The sequence below is a fragment of the Medicago sativa genome, chromosome 6 (genome assembly GCF_051527215.1).
Source record: "Medicago sativa cultivar Bolivia chromosome 6, Bolivia_mono, whole genome shotgun sequence".
Lineage (NCBI taxonomy): Eukaryota > Viridiplantae > Streptophyta > Magnoliopsida > Fabales > Fabaceae > Medicago > Medicago sativa.
The window spans coordinates 43,226,517-43,247,786 of record NC_140754.1 but is presented as its reverse complement, the minus strand read 5'-3'; the positions used below and the strand labels follow the sequence as shown (position 1 = coordinate 43,247,786).

Below are 21,270 nucleotides of genomic sequence, written 5' to 3'. Positions count from 1 at the left end.
TGTGAGCTACGGTATGGGACTACGCATGTTCAGGTTATGAGTATGGAATTAAGAAAAAGATGATAAGACATTCCCTAGAGTAACAGCTATAACAATATTGTTCAAGAATGAAATGTATATTTTGAACATATAAGTTCAAGAGAATATCTATGATGATACTTTTTACTCATCCTAATATGATCAAGGTGTATCGTGATTGATTTAAATTCTGGTATAGAAGAAGCAAAGTTGAATGAGTACAAATATATGTTATGTGTTAAGCTATCAGTTGTACTACCTCGTGTATTGTGTGCTCGCCAGTCAGTGCACCATTCTCATATAAGATTTATATATTTAATGTACTCGCCAGTTAGTACACTATGTATTTAAATCTGATTTATGGATTGTACTCGTCAGTTAGTACTTCCAACAGATGTTAGAGGTAGCACAATGTTGAGTTTATTCATATAAAACATAATAGACATCAGAAGTAACATTTACCTATTTATGTATTGATTAACGGAGAAAGTTGGAACAATTCTTACTTTCGAAGAAATAAACTTGATGTCAGATATTGCTCAGAGTAGGGACGATCTTATACAGGTATGATATGATTATCATTATAAGACCTCGTTATTTGGGGCATAGTACAGAAATAAAATTTTATTGGGACCAGACATAGCATGAAAGATCACTCAAAGGTCATATCCGTCCAAGACAAGATAAAAGTTGACGAAGTCGATAGAAGTGTTACTTTAGTAAACGTATGAGATTTTTCAAGAATTTAGTAAAGGTAAACAAGTAGGAGTAACCTAAGACAATTTATAAAGAGTATGTGGAACAAGGAATTTACTCGAAAGATATCAGATGCATCGGTTAGCTTTACAATCCACTATGTTCGGAATGTGTATAATGTATTCCACAAATAACAGATAAGAAGGTTATTATCGAATCTTTTCAACATATGAGATTGGAAAACATGTCAAGGAATCGGTTTAACATATTAATTCAAGTCAGTTGTATCTATGGCTAGGTAGTCGGAAGACTTTATGTAACAAGGGAAACCGATAATTTAGTTGAATAAAGAGAATCAGTTGGTAACAGACGTATGTGGAAGTCTAAGATCGAAAGTATCGACGAATTATTTGTACTTATTATCAGGTAAAATCTAAATTTCGAGGATGAAATTTTCTTAAGGGGGGTAGAGTGTAATATCCCGCTTAACAACACTGTCATTTGTCATTTATCCGTGTCAGCTATTTTTCAAATTATCTATGAGATTTTAAGCAAGGGCAAAATGGGTATTTGCCAACCAAGAGATTGTTTAATAGGAAAATTCTAAAATTTTCCAAACAATTCCATCCATTTCTCTCTCTAAAACATTTCCATAATTTCTTCCCCTTCTCTCTCTAAAACCCATCGGCCATCATCTTCTTCAACCCTCTCTATCACAAATTTTTCATTTCTTCATGAAATCATCAAAATTAAGCAACAAATGAGTTCCTTGTGGTGCTATTACAAGTGTTTAGCAAGCGAAATTCATCCTTCCCTCTCCTTGAAGCAAAAACAGCCCCTTCTCCCATTACCATTCATAATCTTCATTTTGGCCCCAATCTCATGGAAATCATCAAATAAGCTAGCTTTTGGAGTACCCATGATGGAATGAACATTAAGTAAGTGTCAAGCTCTTTCTTCTCTTCCTTTTCCATAAAAATCAATCTATCCACCTCACCTCTAATGCTACTTTTGTTAAAATTGTTTAATTCAATGCCTAGGAATGCAATATATGTTGTGGTGGTGGTGGTGGTGAGTTGTTTGATGCATAAGGAGCTTATGAATGACATTCATGGTGAGTTTACTAGTAAGTTGAATTTTTGGAGAAATGGATTGAAAGTAGAAGCATGGAACTTAAGAGAATTATTATGGAAAAGTGATTTAACAACCTTGATAAGTTGTTATTGATGTATTTTGAGTTGTGTTTGTTGCTATAAGTAGTTATAATTGAAATTCATGATTTTGAGACGAATATTCGCATGATCTTCATTGGCTCATATATGCTGTTGTGTAATCCATAATTGAGTAACTTTTGGATTTTTGGATTCTACGCTTAATTCCCTTCAGTTTGTGTAACAGCCCGATTTTTCGCTAGATTTATTTTATTATTTATTTATGTGTGTTGTGTGTGCTATTATGTGATTATTTGCATCTGTGTGTATTTTTGGTTGGGAATTGTAGAATTCGGTGTAGAAGGGTATTTTAGTCATTTTGGACTTAGGGGCATTTTGGTCATTTTGAGAGTAGGGGTAATTTTGTAAATTAGTTGAGGACTATTTTTAGTGCTTAGTAAGAGTATTATTTTACCAAGTTACTAGAAGGTGTAGTAATTATTTTAATTATCATTAAGTGACCGTTAGTGTTGTAATTTACCGTTAAGTGAGTAGTGACATTTAGGGTGTTAGAATAGAAATGGGTTAGGCCCATTAAGGTTTGAGAGATAAGCCCAATTAAGTGAACCTATATAAACTAATGTTAGTAGAGAAATAGGGTTTTTCCACAACATTTTTCATTTGAGAAGAAAAGAGATAGAGGCTAGAAGGAAGAACAAGAACAAGGGTTAGAGGCAAGAGAGGATTCATCATCTAGGAGCTAAATTGAAGCTTGGGTTAGAGAGTCTTGGTGCTAGAGGTAAGAGGGTTAGAATTCAACCATAATTCATAACTTTTTCTTTCTTACCCATTTTTATGAAATTGATGAATTGAATCTAATTGTTGTAAATTCGTGCATGATTGTTGTTGTTATGTTTGAGAACATGATTTATATGATAATTGCAAGCTAGTATGTGAATTAACATGTTGAAATGCATAATTGTGGGTAAATTGTGTTCTTGAGCAAAAATTGATGAAGAATGAAGTTGTGGTTGTTGAATTGTTGATGAATTCATTTTCAAATGTTGTTGTTGTTGTTTTAACATATGTTGTTGATGAATTGATGCAATGGGTATCATTGAAATGATGAATTATGATGAGATTTGTTGTTGTTGTTCAAATTGGTGAAATTTGTGTCAAGTTGTTCATGTGAAGGACCCAAATGAAATTTTGATATATGAGGTTGTTGACTGAGTTTTTGATGTCTTTGGATGAATTGGAATTGGTAGAATTTCTGTTTGCATATTGTGATTGTGTTAGTCGAGTTGTTTGGGAGAAAACGGGTTTTTCGTGTGAAATGTCGGTGTTTAAGTGGTTTTGCAAAGAAAATGATTATGTGAGGTTTGGGAGAAATGATTTTTGGATGGTTGAAACTTGAATTTTTTTGTATATTATGATAGAGCTAAGTGTCAGGAGCGTATAGGCGAAAACGGCGTCGAAAACGGATTAACGGTTTCGTTTTTATGCGCGAAAACGTGAAGGCTAAAAAAATCTGCTACTGTTCAGAAGCGCTACTGTTCAGAAGCATCGTTCAGAAGCGCTACTGTTCAGAAGCGAACAAGTTCAGAAGCGAACCAGTTCAGAAGCGATCCTGATCAGAAGCTGATCCAGATCAGAGGCCAGCACTCCTGTTCTGTGTTCTTGCGTCTTTTTCTCACATTTCTGTTTCGATTTGGCTTTTGACGTAAACATGAAAGTTGTGGATAATTTTGTTAGCTTTCCAGAGGCTTTGGTTTGACTTGCAAATAATTTTTGGTTTGTGAGTTATGAGGAAAATACTCCAAGGTGGTCTTAGGAAAATTTTAAGAAAAATCCGCATAACTATTTCTAAGTCAACCCAAACTTTATGGATTGTTTCCAAACTTCAAACTTGGGTTTTATGAGTTCAATTAAGGTGTTTTAGAGTATTCAACTGATGGTGTGATGGATATAGCTTGTTTTGATTCGAAAATGGAACTTTCTTGAAAAGTGATAAAGTGAGACGAACTTTGTGATTTTTATGAATTCGTCGTATTTGGCCGATGAAATGCTTACGTAACCTCTACTGCACACACATGTGGACTGTGAGAATACAAGGCATAGGCTATTGAGCTTGTTTACTCGGTTTTGAATTAATTGTTCAATTAATTTTAAGTTATGACTTGGAGAGACGAACTTGACTAAAGATGACTTTTGAGAACCTATTGATTGTGAATCCTTTATGGGGAATTGTTATAAGATATGTGAAGATGATTGGTGGTGCATTTATGTGACAACTTTATGTTGTGTCATTTTTGATGTTGTTGGTGATTGTATATGTGTTAATTGGTGATGAATTGTTGATGATTGCATATATACATGTATTGGTGATGGTGAGGTGATTATTGTTTGTGTGAACATATGCATTTGTAGTTGAGTCATATGTTCATGCATTCATGACTGATGGTGGTGGATTTTATATCCAAGACTGATGGTGGCAGATTTTATATCCAATTGAGGTGAGTACGATGTTTTTGTTGCATCGAAGGTGACGACCTTGAGGTGTTTTGGTACCACATGCATCTAGAGAAGAGTCTAGAACATTGCATGCATTTGAATAGTTGATGAGTTGTGTCATAATTGAATATATGACTTGGTGAATTGTGTGTTGGTGAAATTTGGTGAATGTTGTGATTGTGTGGATTGATGTATAAGTACATTGGTGGATTTTGTGGATGGTTGTGAATAATTGATTTATGCTCTAATTGCATGTCTTATTTGTTTGTACTTATACACTTGGTGAATCTATTTGATGATAATTGATTGGATGATAATGATGAGGTGAGAATTGTATATGTATATACATAAGATGTGGTGATTTCTTTAATGATGATGATTGATTGCTTGTAACTTGAAATGATGAATTGTACTTGTTGAGATAAGCATGCTAGATGAGTAATGAAGTGAGTAATGTTTTCATTGATTGATGTTGATAAATGATGAGCTTTTGTTGATGACTTGATTAGAGGTTGAATATGCATGCTATGCTATGATAATAATGTGATAGCTTGAAATGTAAGTGATGGGGGATAATAATGATCATGTGATGCTAGTGTTCTAGGAGGGAGGGTTATGTATATGTGATACGTGTATGATACACTTGTTGATATGAACTTGGAATGATTGTATGTAATGGTTTGAATTGTATGAGAATCATGAATACTGTGAATACATGTATGATTTGTTATTTTGTATTCTTGAATATATCTTTCATTTCCAATGTTCTTGTTTAAATCTTTTATGGATTATGATGATGTAATGCTAACCCTCAGTGGTCTGTGGTGGACCGCCTACCTCTCTGTATGGATGGGTAGACGGTGTGCAGGATGCTTAGTTGTTGCTTGTTGATTCCGAGGAGTGGAGTTCCTCTTTTTCATGCAAGTGTCTTGATTAGGGCTCTGATCTAGGATAGTCCTTGTATGTTGTTTCATTTTGACTATGTATCTTGGAGTTGTTGATATATTCTGTTATTTGGGATTTGGAGAATACAATTGTATTTTGTTGAGATCTGGAGATATTTTATGATTTTTAAGTATGTCCGCTGCTATGTTGTGTAACATGATCTTTATGCATGTACGTTTTGTGGTTTATTCGGAGACGTAGCATCTATTTCTAGAATATGTCTGATGTATTCGCGCATTTTACCGCTTATTAGAAATAGGGTGTTACAAGTTGGTATCAGAGCCGTGGTCGGTCTTGTCCAGACCAGAACCCGTTGATTTTCCTGTTTGTATGCGACATGTACGGAAGTACTGTCGGTACTTGTTGTGTTGTTTCGTTCTTTTAGGTGAGTTTGAGCGTAGTGGGGGAGTAGCAGGTTGTTTCAGGTTTGTTGGGTCTGGCAAGGGCAGGTATCTTTGGCTGTAGAGGCTCAGTTGGTTGTGGTTTGTGTTAAGGTTCCTGTTGATTTTGAGTTGGATCTTGTGTGTCTTCCGTTGAAGTATATGGACGTGATTTTTGGTATGGATCAGTTGGTTGGTGCAGAAGTGTTCAGCAACATTGATTTGAGGTCAGGATATCATCATATTAGAGTAAAGGCGGAAGATATATCCAAAACTGCGTTCAGAACGAGGTATGGACACTATGAGTATTCTGTGATGTCATTTGGAGTATCTAATGCGCCAGGTGTTTTCATGGAATACATGAATAGAATATTTCATCCTTTTCTGGATCGTTTTGTGGTGGTGTTTATAGATGATATTTTGGTGTATTCTAAGTCTGAAGAAGAGCATGCCGAGCATCTGAGGATTGTGTTGGGAGTTTTGAAAGAGAAGAAGTTGTTTGCTAAGTTGTCGAAGTGTGAGTTTTGGTTGCGGGAAGTGAGTTTCCTTGGTCATGTGATTTCTAAAGGTGGCATTGCGGTGGATCCGTCGAAGGTTGATGCAGTGTTGCAATGGGAATCACCTAAGTCTGTTTTTGAAGTTAGAAGCTTTCTTGGATTGGCAGGTTATTATCGGAGGTTCATTGAGGGATTCTCTAAGTTGGCGTTGCCATTGACGCAGTTGACTCGGAAAGGACAAGCTTATGTTTGGGATGCTAAGTGTGAGAAGAGTTTCCAAGAGTTGAAGAAGAGGTTGACGTCAGCTCCAGTGTTGATTTTGCCGAATCCGAAGGAATCGTTTGTTGTGTATTGTGATGTTTCTAAGATGGGTCTTGGTGGTGTGCTTATGCAGAATCGTCAGGTGGTGGCTTATGCTTCAAGGCAGTTGAAAGTGCATGAGAAGAATTATCCGACTCATGATTTGGAATTAGCGGCTGCCGTGTATGTGCTGAAGATTTGGAGGCATTATCTGTATGGTTCTAAGTTTGAAGTGTTCTGTGATCATAAGAGTTTGAAGTATCTGTTTGACCAAAAGGAGTTGAATATGAGGCAGAGAAGGTGGTTGGAGTATCTTAAGGATTTTGAGTTCCAGTTGAGTTATCACCCTGGAAAGGCTAATGTTGTTGCTGATGCTTTGAGCAGGAAGTCGTTGCATATGTCTTCTTTGATGGTTAAAGAGTTAGAGTTGATTGAGCAGTTTCGAGATTTGAGTTTGGTTAGTGAGTTAACACCGGATGGCGTGAGGTTGGGAATGTTGAAGCTGACAAGTAATATTCTGGAGGAGATCAAGAATGGTCAGAAGGAAGATTTGGAATTTGTTGATCGTGTGGTGTTGGTTAACCAAGGTAAAGGTGGAGATTTCAGGTTGGATGAGAACGGTGTTTTGATGTTTCGTGATCGTGTTTGTGTGTCAAGTGTTCTTGAGCTTAGGAGGCAGATTTTGGAAGAAGGTTACAGAAGTAGTTTGAGTATTCATCCCGGAGCGACTAAGATGTACCAAGATTTGAAGAGGTTGTTTTGGTGGCCTGGAATGAAGAAAGAGATCGCAGAGTTTGTGTATGCTTGTTTGGTTTGTCAGAAATCTAAGATTGAACATCAGAAGCCATCAGGTTTGATGCAACCGTTGTTTGTGCCAGAGTGGAAATGGGATAGTATATCAATGGACTTTGTTGGAGCGTTGCCGAAGACTGTTAAGGGTTTTGACTCCATTTGGGTGATTGTTGATCGGTTGACAAAGTCGGCACATTTTGTTCCTATTAAGACTGGTATGTCTGTGGCTAAGTTGGCTGAGATCTACATTGAGCAGATTGTTAGATTGCATGGTGTTCCTTCTAGTATTGTGTCGGATCGGGATCCGAGGTTTACTTCTAAGTTTTGGGAAAGTTTGCAAGATGCTTTGGGAACTAAGTTGAGATTGAGTTCTGCTTATCATCCTCAGACTGATGGTCAGACGGAGAGGACTATTCATAGTTTGGAAGATCTGTTGAGAGCTTGTGTGTTGGAGCAAGGTGTCAGTTGGATTGAATGTTTACCGTTGATTGAATTCACTTACAACAACAGTTTTTATTCTAGTATCGGGATGGCACCGTTTGAGGCTTTGTATGGTCGGAGGTGTAGAACTCCGTTGTGTTGGTATGAGTCAGGTGAGGGTGCCTTGTTAGGACCGGAAGTGGTGCAAGAAACTACGAAAAAGGTTAAGATGATTCAAGAGAAGATGAAAGCGTCTCAGAGTAGACAGAAGAGTTATCATGATAAGAGGAGGAAGGATATTGAGTTTCAGGTTGGTGATCATGTGTTTTTGAGAGTAAATCTTGTAACTGGTGTTGGACGTGCTTTGAAGTGTCGGAAGTTAACTCCTCGTTTTGTTGGACCGTTTGAGATTGTTGAGAAGGTTGGGGTTGTAGCGTATCGAATTGCGTTACCGCCATCTTTATCGAATCTTCATGATGTGTTTCATGTGTCTCAGTTGCGGAAATATGTGTATGATGCGTCTCATGTGATTCAAGTGGATGATTTGGAAGTTAGAGATAATTTGACTGTTGAGACTTGGCCAGTTAGGATTGAGGATCGTGAAGTCAAGCGTCTGCGTGGCAAGGAGATCGTTTTGGTTAAAGTGATTTGGGTTGGACCGACAGGTGAGAGTGCCACTTGGGAATCGGAGAGTAGGATGAAGGTTTCGTATCCGGAGTTGTTTCCTTCAGGTAATTTTCGAGGGCGAAAATTCTTTTAGTGGGGGAGAGTTGTAACAGCCCGATTTTTCGCTAGATTTATTTTATTATTTATTTATGTGTGTTGTGTGTGCTATTATGTGATTATTTGCATCTGTGTGTATTTTTGGTTGGGAATTGTAGAATTCGGTGTAGAAGGGTATTTTAGTCATTTTGGACTTAGGGGCATTTTGGTCATTTTGAGAGTAGGGGTAATTTTGTAAATTAGTTGAGGACTATTTTTAGTGCTTAGTAAGAGTATTATTTTACCAAGTTACTAGAAGGTGTAGTAATTATTTTAATTACCATTAAGTGACCGTTAGTGTTGTAATTTACCGTTAAGTGAGTAGTGACATTTAGGGTGTTAGAATAGAAATGGGTTAGGCCCATTAAGGTTTGAGAGATAAGCCCAATTAAGTGAACCTATATAAACTAATGTTAGTAGAGAAATAGGGTTTTTCCACAACATTTTTCATTTGAGAAGAAAAGAGATAGAGGCTAGAAGGAAGAACAAGAACAAGGGTTAGAGGCAAGAGAGGATTCATCATCTAGGAGCTAAATTGAAGCTTGGGTTAGAGAGTCTTGGTGCTAGAGGTAAGAGGGTTAGAATTCAACCATAATTCATAACTTTTTCTTTCTTACCCATTTTTATGAAATTGATGAATTGAATCTAATTGTTGTAAATTCGTGCATGATTGTTGTTGTTATGTTTGAGAACATGATTTATATGATAATTGCAAGCTAGTATGTGAATTAACATGTTGAAATGCATAATTGTGGGTAAATTGTGTTCTTGAGCAAAAATTGATGAAGAATGAAGTTGTGGTTGTTGAATTGTTGATGAATTCATTTTCAAATGTTGTTGTTGTTGTTTTAACATATGTTGTTGATGAATTGATGCAATGGGTATCATTGAAATGATGAATTATGATGAGATTTGTTGTTGTTGTTCAAATTGGTGAAATTTGTGTCAAGTTGTTCATGTGAAGGACCCAAATGAAATTTTGATATATGAGGTTGTTGACTGAGTTTTTGATGTCTTTGGATGAATTGGAATTGGTAGAATTTCTGTTTGCATATTGTGATTGTGTTAGTCGAGTTGTTTGGGAGAAAACGGGTTTTTCGTGTGAAATGTCGGTGTTTAAGTGGTTTTGCAAAGAAAATGATTATGTGAGGTTTGGGAGAAATGATTTTTGGATGGTTGAAACTTGAATTTTTTTGTATATTATGATAGAGCTAAGTGTCAGGAGCGTATAGGCGAAAACGGCGTCGAAAACGGATTAACGGTTTCGTTTTTATGCGCGAAAACGTGAAGGTTAAAAAAATCTGCTACTGTTCAGAAGCGCTACTGTTCAGAAGCATCGTTCAGAAGCGCTACTGTTCAGAAGCGAACAAGTTCAGAAGCGAACGAGTTCAGAAGCGATCCTGATCAGAAGCTGATCCAGATCAGAAGCTGATCCAGATCAGAAGCCAGCACTCCTGTTCTGTGTTCTTGCGTCTTTTTCTCACATTTCTGTTTTGATTTGGCTTTTGACGTAAACATGAAAGTTGTGGATAATTTTGTTAGCTTTCCAGAGGCTTTGGTTTGACTTGCAAATAATTTTTGGTTTGTGAGTTATGAGGAAAATACTCCAAGGTGGTCTTAGGAAAATTTTAAGAAAAATCCGCATAACTATTTCTAAGTCAACCCAAACTTTATGGATTGTTTCCAAACTTCAAACTTGGGTTTTATGAGTTCAATTAAGGTGTTTTAGAGTATTCAACTGATGGTGTGATGGATATAGCTTGTTTTGATTCGAAAATGGAACTTTCTTGAAAAGTGATAAAGTGAGACGAACTTTGTGATTTTTATGAATTCGTCGTATTTGGCCGATGAAATGCTTACGTAACCTCTACTGCACACACATGTGGACTGTGAGAATACAAGGCATAGGCTATTGAGCTTGTTTACTCGGTTTTGAATTAATTGTTCAATTAATTTTAAGTTATGACTTGGAGAGACGAACTTGACTAAAGATGACTTTTGAGAACCTATTGATTGTGAATCCTTTATGGGGAATTGTTATAAGATATGTGAAGATGATTGGTGGTGCATTTATGTGACAACTTTATGTTGTGTCATTTTTGATGTTGTTGGTGATTGTATATGTGTTAATTGGTGATGAATTGTTGATGATTGCATATATACATGTATTGGTGATGGTGAGGTGATTATTGTTTGTGTGAACATATGCATTTGTAGTTGAGTCATATGTTCATGCATTCATGACTGATGGTGGTGGATTTTATATCCAAGACTGATGGTGGCAGATTTTATATCCAATTGAGGTGAGTACGATGTTTTTGTTGCATCGAAGGTGACGACCTTGAGGTGTTTTGGTACCACATGCATCTAGAGAAGAGTCTAGAACATTGCATGCATTTGAATAGTTGATGAGTTGTGTCATAATTGAATATATGACTTGGTGAATTGTGTGTTGGTGAAATTTGGTGAATGTTGTGATTGTGTGGATTGATGTATAAGTACATTGGTGGATTTTGTGGATGGTTGTGAATAATTGATTTATGCTCTAATTGCATGTCTTATTTGTTTGTACTTATACACTTGGTGAATCTATTTGATGATAATTGATTGGATGATAATGATGAGGTGAGAATTGTATATGTATATACATAAGATGTGGTGATTTCTTTAATGATGATGATTGATTGCTTGTAACTTGAAATGATGAATTGTACTTGTTGAGATAAGCATGCTAGATGAGTAATGAAGTGAGTAATGTTTTCATTGATTGATGTTGATAAATGATGAGCTTTTGTTGATGACTTGATTAGAGGTTGAATATGCATGCTATGCTATGATAATAATGTGATAGCTTGAAATGTAAGTGATGGGGGATAATAATGATCATGTGATGCTAGTGTTCTAGGAGGGAGGGTTATGTATATGTGATACGTGTATGATACACTTGTTGATATGAACTTGGAATGATTGTATGTAATGGTTTGAATTGTATGAGAATCATGAATACTGTGAATACATGTATGATTTGTTATTTTGTATTCTTGAATATATCTTTCATTTCCAATGTTCTTGTTTAAATCTTTTATGGATTATGATGATGTAATGCTAACCCTCAGTGGTCTGTGGTGGACCGCCTACCTCTCTGTATGGATGGGTAGACGGTGTGCAGGATGCTTAGTTGTTGCTTGTTGATTCCGAGGAGTGGAGTTCCTCTTTTTCATGCAAGTGTCTAGATTAGGGCTCTGATCTAGGATAGTCCTTGTATGTTGTTTCATTTTGACTATGTATCTTGGAGTTGTTGATATATTCTGTTATTTGGGATTTGGAGAATACAATTGTATTTTGTTGAGATCTGGAGATATTTTATGATTTTTAAGTATGTCCGCTGCTATGTTGTGTAACATGATCTTTATGCATGTACGTTTTGTGGTTTATTCGGAGACGTAGCATCTATTTCTAGAATATGTCTGATGTATTCGCGCATTTTACCGCTTATTAGAAATAGGGTGTTACAAGTTGGTATCAGAGCCGTGGTCGGTCTTGTCCAGACCAGAACCCGTTGATTTTCCTGTTTGTATGCGACATGTACGGAAGTACTGTCGGTACTTGTTGTGTTGTTTCGTTCTTTTAGGTGAGTTTGAGCGTAGTGGGGGAGTAGCAGGTTGTTTCAGGTTTGTTGGGTCTGGCAAGGGCAGGTATCTTTGGCTGTAGAGGCTCAGTTGGTTGTGGTTTGTGTTAAGGTTCCTGTTGATTTTGAGTTGGATCTTGTGTGTCTTCCGTTGAAGTATATGGACGTGATTTTTGGTATGGATCAGTTGGTTGGTGCAGAAGTGTTCAGCAACATTGATTTGAGGTCAGGATATCATCATATTAGAGTAAAGGCGGAAGATATATCCAAAACTGCGTTCAGAACGAGGTATGGACACTATGAGTATTCTGTGATGTCATTTGGAGTATCTAATGCGCCAGGTGTTTTCATGGAATACATGAATAGAATATTTCATCCTTTTCTGGATCGTTTTGTGGTGGTGTTTATAGATGATATTTTGGTGTATTCTAAGTCTGAAGAAGAGCATGCCGAGCATCTGAGGATTGTGTTGGGAGTTTTGAAAGAGAAGAAGTTGTTTGCTAAGTTGTCGAAGTGTGAGTTTTGGTTGCGGGAAGTGAGTTTCCTTGGTCATGTGATTTCTAAAGGTGGCATTGCGGTGGATCCGTCGAAGGTTGATGCAGTGTTGCAATGGGAATCACCTAAGTCTGTTTTTGAAGTTAGAAGCTTTCTTGGATTGGCAGGTTATTATCGGAGGTTCATTGAGGGATTCTCTAAGTTGGCGTTGCCATTGACGCAGTTGACTCGGAAAGGACAAGCTTATGTTTGGGATGCTAAGTGTGAGAAGAGTTTCCAAGAGTTGAAGAAGAGGTTGACGTCAGCTCCAGTGTTGATTTTGCCGAATCCGAAGGAATCGTTTGTTGTGTATTGTGATGTTTCTAAGATGGGTCTTGGTGGTGTGCTTATGCAGAATCGTCAGGTGGTGGCTTATGCTTCAAGGCAGTTGAAAGTGCATGAGAAGAATTATCCGACTCATGATTTGGAATTAGCGGCTGCCGTGTATGTGCTGAAGATTTGGAGGCATTATCTGTATGGTTCTAAGTTTGAAGTGTTCTGTGATCATAAGAGTTTGAAGTATCTGTTTGACCAAAAGGAGTTGAATATGAGGCAGAGAAGGTGGTTGGAGTATCTTAAGGATTTTGAGTTCCAGTTGAGTTATCACCCTGGAAAGGCTAATGTTGTTGCTGATGCTTTGAGCAGGAAGTCGTTGCATATGTCTTCTTTGATGGTTAAAGAGTTAGAGTTGATTGAGCAGTTTCGAGATTTGAGTTTGGTTAGTGAGTTAACACCGGATGGCGTGAGGTTGGGAATGTTGAAGCTGACAAGTAATATTCTGGAGGAGATCAAGAATGGTCAGAAGGAAGATTTGGAATTTGTTGATCGTGTGGTGTTGGTTAACCAAGGTAAAGGTGGAGATTTCAGGTTGGATGAGAACGGTGTTTTGATGTTTCGTGATCGTGTTTGTGTGCCAAGTGTTCTTGAGCTTAGGAGGCAGATTTTGGAAGAAGGTTACAGAAGTAGTTTGAGTATTCATCCCGGAGCGACTAAGATGTACCAAGATTTGAAGAGGTTGTTTTGGTGGCCTGGAATGAAGAAAGAGATCGCAGAGTTTGTGTATGCTTGTTTGGTTTGTCAGAAATCTAAGATTGAACATCAGAAGCCATCAGGTTTGATGCAACCGTTGTTTGTGCCAGAGTGGAAATGGGATAGTATATCAATGGACTTTGTTGGAGCGTTGCCGAAGACTGTTAAGGGTTTTGACTCCATTTGGGTGATTGTTGATCGGTTGACAAAGTCGGCACATTTTGTTCCTATTAAGACTGGTATGTCTGTGGCTAAGTTGGCTGAGATCTACATTGAGCAGATTGTTAGATTGCATGGTGTTCCTTCTAGTATTGTGTCGGATCGGGATCCGAGGTTTACTTCTAAGTTTTGGGAAAGTTTGCAAGATGCTTTGGGAACTAAGTTGAGATTGAGTTCTGCTTATCATCCTCAGACTGATGGTCAGACGGAGAGGACTATTCATAGTTTGGAAGATCTGTTGAGAGCTTGTGTGTTGGAGCAAGGTGTCAGTTGGATTGAATGTTTACCGTTGATTGAATTCACTTACAACAACAGTTTTTATTCTAGTATCGGGATGGCACCGTTTGAGGCTTTGTATGGTCGGAGGTGTAGAACTCCGTTGTGTTGGTATGAGTCAGGTGAGGGTGCCTTGTTAGGACCGGAAGTGGTGCAAGAAACTACGAAAAAGGTTAAGATGATTCAAGAGAAGATGAAAGCGTCTCAGAGTAGACAGAAGAGTTATCATGATAAGAGGAGGAAGGATATTGAGTTTCAGGTTGGTGATCATGTGTTTTTGAGAGTAAATCTTGTAACTGGTGTTGGACGTGCTTTGAAGTGTCGGAAGTTAACTCCTCGTTTTGTTGGACCGTTTGAGATTGTTGAGAAGGTTGGGGTTGTAGCGTATCGAATTGCGTTACCGCCATCTTTATCGAATCTTCATGATGTGTTTCATGTGTCTCAGTTGCGGAAATATGTGTATGATGCGTCTCATGTGATTCAAGTGGATGATTTGGAAGTTAGAGATAATTTGACTGTTGAGACTTGGCCAGTTAGGATTGAGGATCGTGAAGTCAAGCGTCTGCGTGGCAAGGAGATCGTTTTGGTTAAAGTGATTTGGGTTGGACCGACAGGTGAGAGTGCCACTTGGGAATCGGAGAGTAGGATGAAGGTTTCGTATCCGGAGTTGTTTCCTTCAGGTAATTTTCGAGGGCGAAAATTCTTTTAGTGGGGGAGAGTTGTAACAGCCCGATTTTTCGCTAGATTTATTTTATTATTTATTTATGTGTGTTGTGTGTGCTATTATGTGATTATTTGCATCTGTGTGTATTTTTGGTTGGGAATTGTAGAATTCGGTGTAGAAGGGTATTTTAGTCATTTTGGACTTAGGGGCATTTTGGTCATTTTGAGAGTAGGGGTAATTTTGTAAATTAGTTGAGGACTATTTTTAGTGCTTAGTAAGAGTATTATTTTACCAAGTTACTAGAAGGTGTAGTAATTATTTTAATTACCATTAAGTGACCGTTAGTGTTGTAATTTACCGTTAAGTGAGTAGTGACATTTAGGGTGTTAGAATAGAAATGGGTTAGGCCCATTAAGGTTTGAGAGATAAGCCCAATTAAGTGAACCTATATAAACTAATGTTAGTAGAGAAATAGGGTTTTTCCACAACATTTTTCATTTGAGAAGAAAAGAGATAGAGGCTAGAAGGAAGAACAAGAACAAGGGTTAGAGGCAAGAGAGGATTCATCATCTAGGAGCTAAATTGAAGCTTGGGTTAGAGAGTCTTGGTGCTAGAGGTAAGAGGGTTAGAATTCAACCATAATTCATAACTTTTTCTTTCTTACCCATTTTTATGAAATTGATGAATTGAATCTAATTGTTGTAAATTCGTGCATGATTGTTGTTGTTATGTTTGAGAACATGATTTATATGATAATTGCAAGCTAGTATGTGAATTAACATGTTGAAATGCATAATTGTGGGTAAATTGTGTTCTTGAGCAAAAATTGATGAAGAATGAAGTTGTGGTTGTTGAATTGTTGATGAATTCATTTTCAAATGTTGTTGTTGTTGTTTTAACATATGTTGTTGATGAATTGATGCAATGGGTATCATTGAAATGATGAATTATGATGAGATTTGTTGTTGTTGTTCAAATTGGTGAAATTTGTGTCAAGTTGTTCATGTGAAGGACCCAAATGAAATTTTGATATATGAGGTTGTTGACTGAGTTTTTGATGTCTTTGGATGAATTGGAATTGGTAGAATTTCTGTTTGCATATTGTGATTGTGTTAGTCGAGTTGTTTGGGAGAAAACGGGTTTTTCGTGTGAAATGTCGGTGTTTAAGTGGTTTTGCAAAGAAAATGATTATGTGAGGTTTGGGAGAAATGATTTTTGGATGGTTGAAACTTGAATTTTTTTGTATATTATGATAGAGCTAAGTGTCAGGAGCGTATAGGCGAAAACGGCGTCGAAAACGGATTAACGGTTTCGTTTTTATGCGCGAAAACGTGAAGGTTAAAAAAATCTGCTACTGTTCAGAAGCGCTACTGTTCAGAAGCATCGTTCAGAAGCGCTACTGTTCAGAAGCGAACAAGTTCAGAAGCGAACGAGTTCAGAAGCGATCCTGATCAGAAGCTGATCCAGATCAGAAGCTGATCCAGATCAGAAGCCAGCACTCCTGTTCTGTGTTCTTGCGTCTTTTTCTCACATTTCTGTTTTGATTTGGCTTTTGACGTAAACATGAAAGTTGTGGATAATTTTGTTAGCTTTCCAGAGGCTTTGGTTTGACTTGCAAATAATTTTTGGTTTGTGAGTTATGAGGAAAATACTCCAAGGTGGTCTTAGGAAAATTTTAAGAAAAATCCGCATAACTATTTCTAAGTCAACCCAAACTTTATGGATTGTTTCCAAACTTCAAACTTGGGTTTTATGAGTTCAATTAAGGTGTTTTAGAGTATTCAACTGATGGTGTGATGGATATAGCTTGTTTTGATTCGAAAATGGAACTTTCTTGAAAAGTGATAAAGTGAGACGAACTTTGTGATTTTTATGAATTCGTCGTATTTGACCGATGAAATGCTTACGTAACCTCTACTGCACACACATGTGGACTGTGAGAATACAAGGCATAGGCTATTGAGCTTGTTTACTCGGTTTTGAATTAATTGTTCAATTAATTTTAAGTTATGACTTGGAGAGACGAACTTGACTAAAGATGACTTTTGAGAACCTATTGATTGTGAATCCTTTATGGGGAATTGTTATAAGATATGTGAAGATGATTGGTGGTGCATTTATGTGACAACTTTATGTTGTGTCATTTTTGATGTTGTTGGTGATTGTATATGTGTTAATTGGTGATGAATTGTTGATGATTTCATATATACATGTATTGGTGATGGTGAGGTGATTATTGTTTGTGTGAACATATGCATTTGTAGTTGAGTCATATGTTCATGCATTGATGACTGATGGTGGTGGATTTTATATCCAAGACTGATGGTGGCGGATTTTATATCCAATTGAGGTGAGTACGATGTTTTTGTTGCATCGAAGGTGACGACCTTGAGGTGTTTTGGTACCACATGCATCTAGAGAAGAGTCTAGAACATTGCATGCATTTGAATAGTTGATGAGTTGTGTCATAATTGAATATATGACTTGGTGAATTGTGTGTTGGTGAAATTTGGTGAATGTTGTGATTGTGTGGATTGATGTATAAGTACATTGGTGGATTTTGTGGATGGTTGTGAATAATTGATTTATGCTCTAATTGCATGTCTTATTTGTTTGTACTTATACACTTGGTGAATCTATTTGATGATAATTGATTGGATGATAATGATGAGGTGAGAATTGTATATGTATATACATAAGATGTGGTGATTTCTTTAATGATGATGATTGATTGCTTGTAACTTGAAATGATGAATTGTACTTGTTGAGATAAGCATGCTAGATGAGTAATGAAGTGAGTAATGTTTTCATTGATTGATGTTGATAAATGATGAGCTTTTGTTGATGACTTGATTAGAGGTTGAATATGCATGCTATGCTATGATAATAATGTGATAGCTTGAAATGTAAGTGATGGGGGATAATAATGATCATGTGATGCTAGTGTTCTAGGAGGGAGGGTTATGTATATGTGATACGTGTATGATACACTTGTTGATATGAACTTGGAATGATTGTATGTAATGGTTTGAATTGTATGAGAATCATGAATACTGTGAATACATGTATGATTTGTTATTTTGTATTCTTGAATATATCTTTCATTTCCAATGTTCTTGTTTAAATCTTTTATGGATTATGATGATGTAATGCTAACCCTCAGTGGTCTGTGGTGGACCGCCTACCTCTCTGTATGGATGGGTAGACGGTGTGCAAGATGCTTAGTTGTTGCTTGTTGATTCCGAGGAGTGGAGTTCCTCTTTTTCATGCAAGTGTCTAGATTAGGGCTCTGATCTAGGATAGTCCTTGCATGTTGTTTCATTTTGACTATGTATCTTGGAGTTGTTGATATATTCTGTTATTTGGGATTTGGAGAATACAATTGTATTTTGTTTAGATCTGGAGATATTTTATGATTTTTAAGTATGTCCGCTGCTATGTTGTGTAACATGATCTTTATGCATGTACGTTTTGTGGTTTATTCGGAGACGTAGCATCTATTTATAGAATATGTCTGATGTATTCGCGCATTTTACCGCTTATTAGAAATAGGGTGTTATAGTTTGGATATAAATTTTGTATGTTTCGGATTAGGAACGAACTCAGAAAATGCGTTTGAAGTTGTGAATTTCTGCTGGAAAAACTGTTACGGGTTTGGAACAGGACTCCACTAAAATGGTAAGAACTCTCTCCCTGTAACTCCGAATCAAGTGGTTGTTGTTGCTATGGTAAGCTAACGAAATTTCAGACGTTTTGGCACCCGTTTCACTGATTTTGGTCCAGTATTGAAATCTGTAGATAATTTTGAAGTTGAGGGCAGAAGTAGGATTTTGTGCTGAACCGAGATTCAAGTTGGTGATGAATTAAGCGGTTGCAGTTTTGGACTGCTATTCGGATGACTGAATAGAGGCAGTGGCGAAGATGCTCAATTGATGCTTATAATTGTTCCAGAGTTTGGAATAAGATAAGGTGAGTTCCTTTTAGTTAGAAACTTCCCTTTGGGTAGTTAAAATTATGACTTTAGAATAATAGAACATGATTTGGTACATTAGAACATAATTTAGTAACATTATGATTAAGGTTCACACCCTTGCTAGTGTACTCTAAAATAGTTTTTATGTTGATAAATATGCTTATGGTAATGTAGGAGTTAGAGGAAAATTATTATGATAAGTTTTACCTGAGTATGAATAAATATGCAATTTCGGCTAACATTTCGGAAAGTGAGAATTGTTGGATTTTATTACTTTATTTCAACTCTTAGCTAATATAAATTATACTTTTAAAGTGATATGATGGTTTGGATTGGCTAAGACTCTAAATTCTCATTTTTATCGAATATGTAGCCGAAATTGTATTATGAATATCCTCTAATCATATACTACCATAGTGTATATTTATTTGTGTGAAAGAATGTTTAGAGTAAATTAGTCATTGAAACAAATTATTCATGGATAGATTTCCAATCATTGGAAAGAAAAGAATCTTCAAGTGTGAAAGTTCGACTTAATTAGTCGATTTTCAATTATCAGGATATGGGGAAAATCTTATAACATTTTAGGAATGACATATGACAACGATACGCCTAGAACCTGAATAGGTTAGTATCAGAATTAATTTTAGAATAAAGACGAAATTACTACGTCTATATTATTAGACTCAGAATGTTATTACTACAAGGAAATCAGTTAAGATAAGTTATTCCTCTCTAGTTCCCCGTTAGTAGTGGACTTAAGGATTAACTCAGTTATCAGAAATCATTTCAAGTTATAAAATTAAAACACGTTTAAGATGTGGCTTTCGCTATCCCGCCAGTTGGATACGAAAGGTTCCCGCTAGTTGGAACAGGCACTATCTGTGAGGATGACCCCACAATAATCAGAGGAGTCCGGTATCCCCGTCAGTTGGGTTCCCGCCAGTTGGAATTATTACCGGTTATCAGAGGAATAAATTCCGGGGTTACTCCACCTGCGTTTATTCGTAAAATCATCTCAGATAATATTGTTTGTTCAACGCTAACATTTCTAACATAATATGACAGACATTATGATTATAATTATGATTATGAGTTGAGTATTAGTATCAGGATTATATCAGTCTTTTAGACAGCGATCCTAGTTATCCCCCGATCACTCAGTTATGCTTGATAAAACTGCATAAACCCAAAATGGTTGAGTTTAGAGACAAATGGCGATCCTAGGTTCCCTGAGATTGCCTATAACCTAGGATAGGTGGAACTCACTGAGACATCCTGTCTCACCCCAATCCCTTTTATTTTATTTCAGAGACACAGGTGGATCGCAAGCAGGGCAGTTCGTGATGAAGTAGAAGAAGAAGCTGGACAATTATATTTACTTGTCATTGCATGTATGTTGTACACGTCAGTGGTACTATTTTAAATGTATAGACAAGTAGTTTTATGATATGTTCAGAAGAAATTTTATTATTGTAATTTTAATGTATCCAATGCCAAGTTTAACGAGCATACTAGATATCCTAGGTTTTTTCTAGTATGGGTGTTACAATTTGGTATCAGAGCAGGTCGATTCAGATCGTGCCTTGGGTCATTTGAATTCAATAAAATGCAGTGGGACCATTGGGTTCTGGATGTTTATTCTAAATGTCATATCTACCTGAGCTTGATCAACTCAATCTAGTATATGACAGTTAGAACGAATGTCTGAGAGCTTAATAGGACCTAGGAGGAATGAAGCATAAGAAGAAGGAAAGTCAGGGTGTCAGGTTTATAGGGAATTTTGCTAAGGAAGTATTCGACACCAGATGGTGGCTGATAAACTGTGAAGCTGAAGATTCTTCAAGCACATAAGGGAAATGTTAAGATTAAGACGGAGTACTATGTATTGTTGAACGACACTTTTTATGTGGATACCGTAGAAGTAAGATATTCAGGGTGACTAAGGGATAATTGCAACTTTGACAGGAGCCGCAATATAAGAGGCATAAGTAAGGTATAGAAGAAATGAGTATTTCTAAAGGCGTAACTAGAACTGCGGGATCAGAAGATGAACTTGATATGAGAAAATTATCTGATGAACAATGGAATTCATAAACTCTCGGTGGGTGTAGAGTATGTAAGAAGTGAAAGACTTGAATGCCGAAACGAGCTAGATTTTGATGCTTGAACTGTTAAGTGAACTAATTAAGGAATAAGTAAATTATTTTGGAGCAGACAAGGAAACCCCCGATGTGAGCAATGAATGGACGACGTAAGTTAGATAAACTATGTCGGATTAGTCAAACCTCCCGAATCTAAAGTGCTAGATTTATGAATTAGAAAGGGAAGATGCTATGCAGCATAAGAGTCAAGAAGGATGAATAAATAGTAGTGGAAAGATCCTTACGGATTAGAACACGATTTGGATGCATTTTTTAGCAAGGAATTGCAGAAAAGTTAAACTAATAAGGATTGTACGCTAAAGAAATT

At 36.8% G+C, this 21,270-nt stretch overlaps 1 long non-coding RNA gene across 2 annotated transcripts; it reads left to right on the top strand.

Moving 5' to 3' along the window:
* Positions 1-1,250: 1,250 nt before the first annotated feature.
* Positions 1,251-20,310, top strand: LOC146915296 (uncharacterized). Of its 2 annotated transcripts, none has more exons than XR_015014551.1 (5): positions 1,251-1,652; positions 1,755-1,828; positions 18,420-18,503; positions 18,609-18,794; positions 20,111-20,310. It is a non-coding gene; the product is annotated as an uncharacterized LOC146915296 (long non-coding RNA). The 2 variants fall into 2 exon arrangements; XR_015014552.1 differs by having other exon boundaries at positions 1,253-1,652; positions 18,624-18,794.
* Positions 20,311-21,270: the final 960 nt, after the last annotated feature.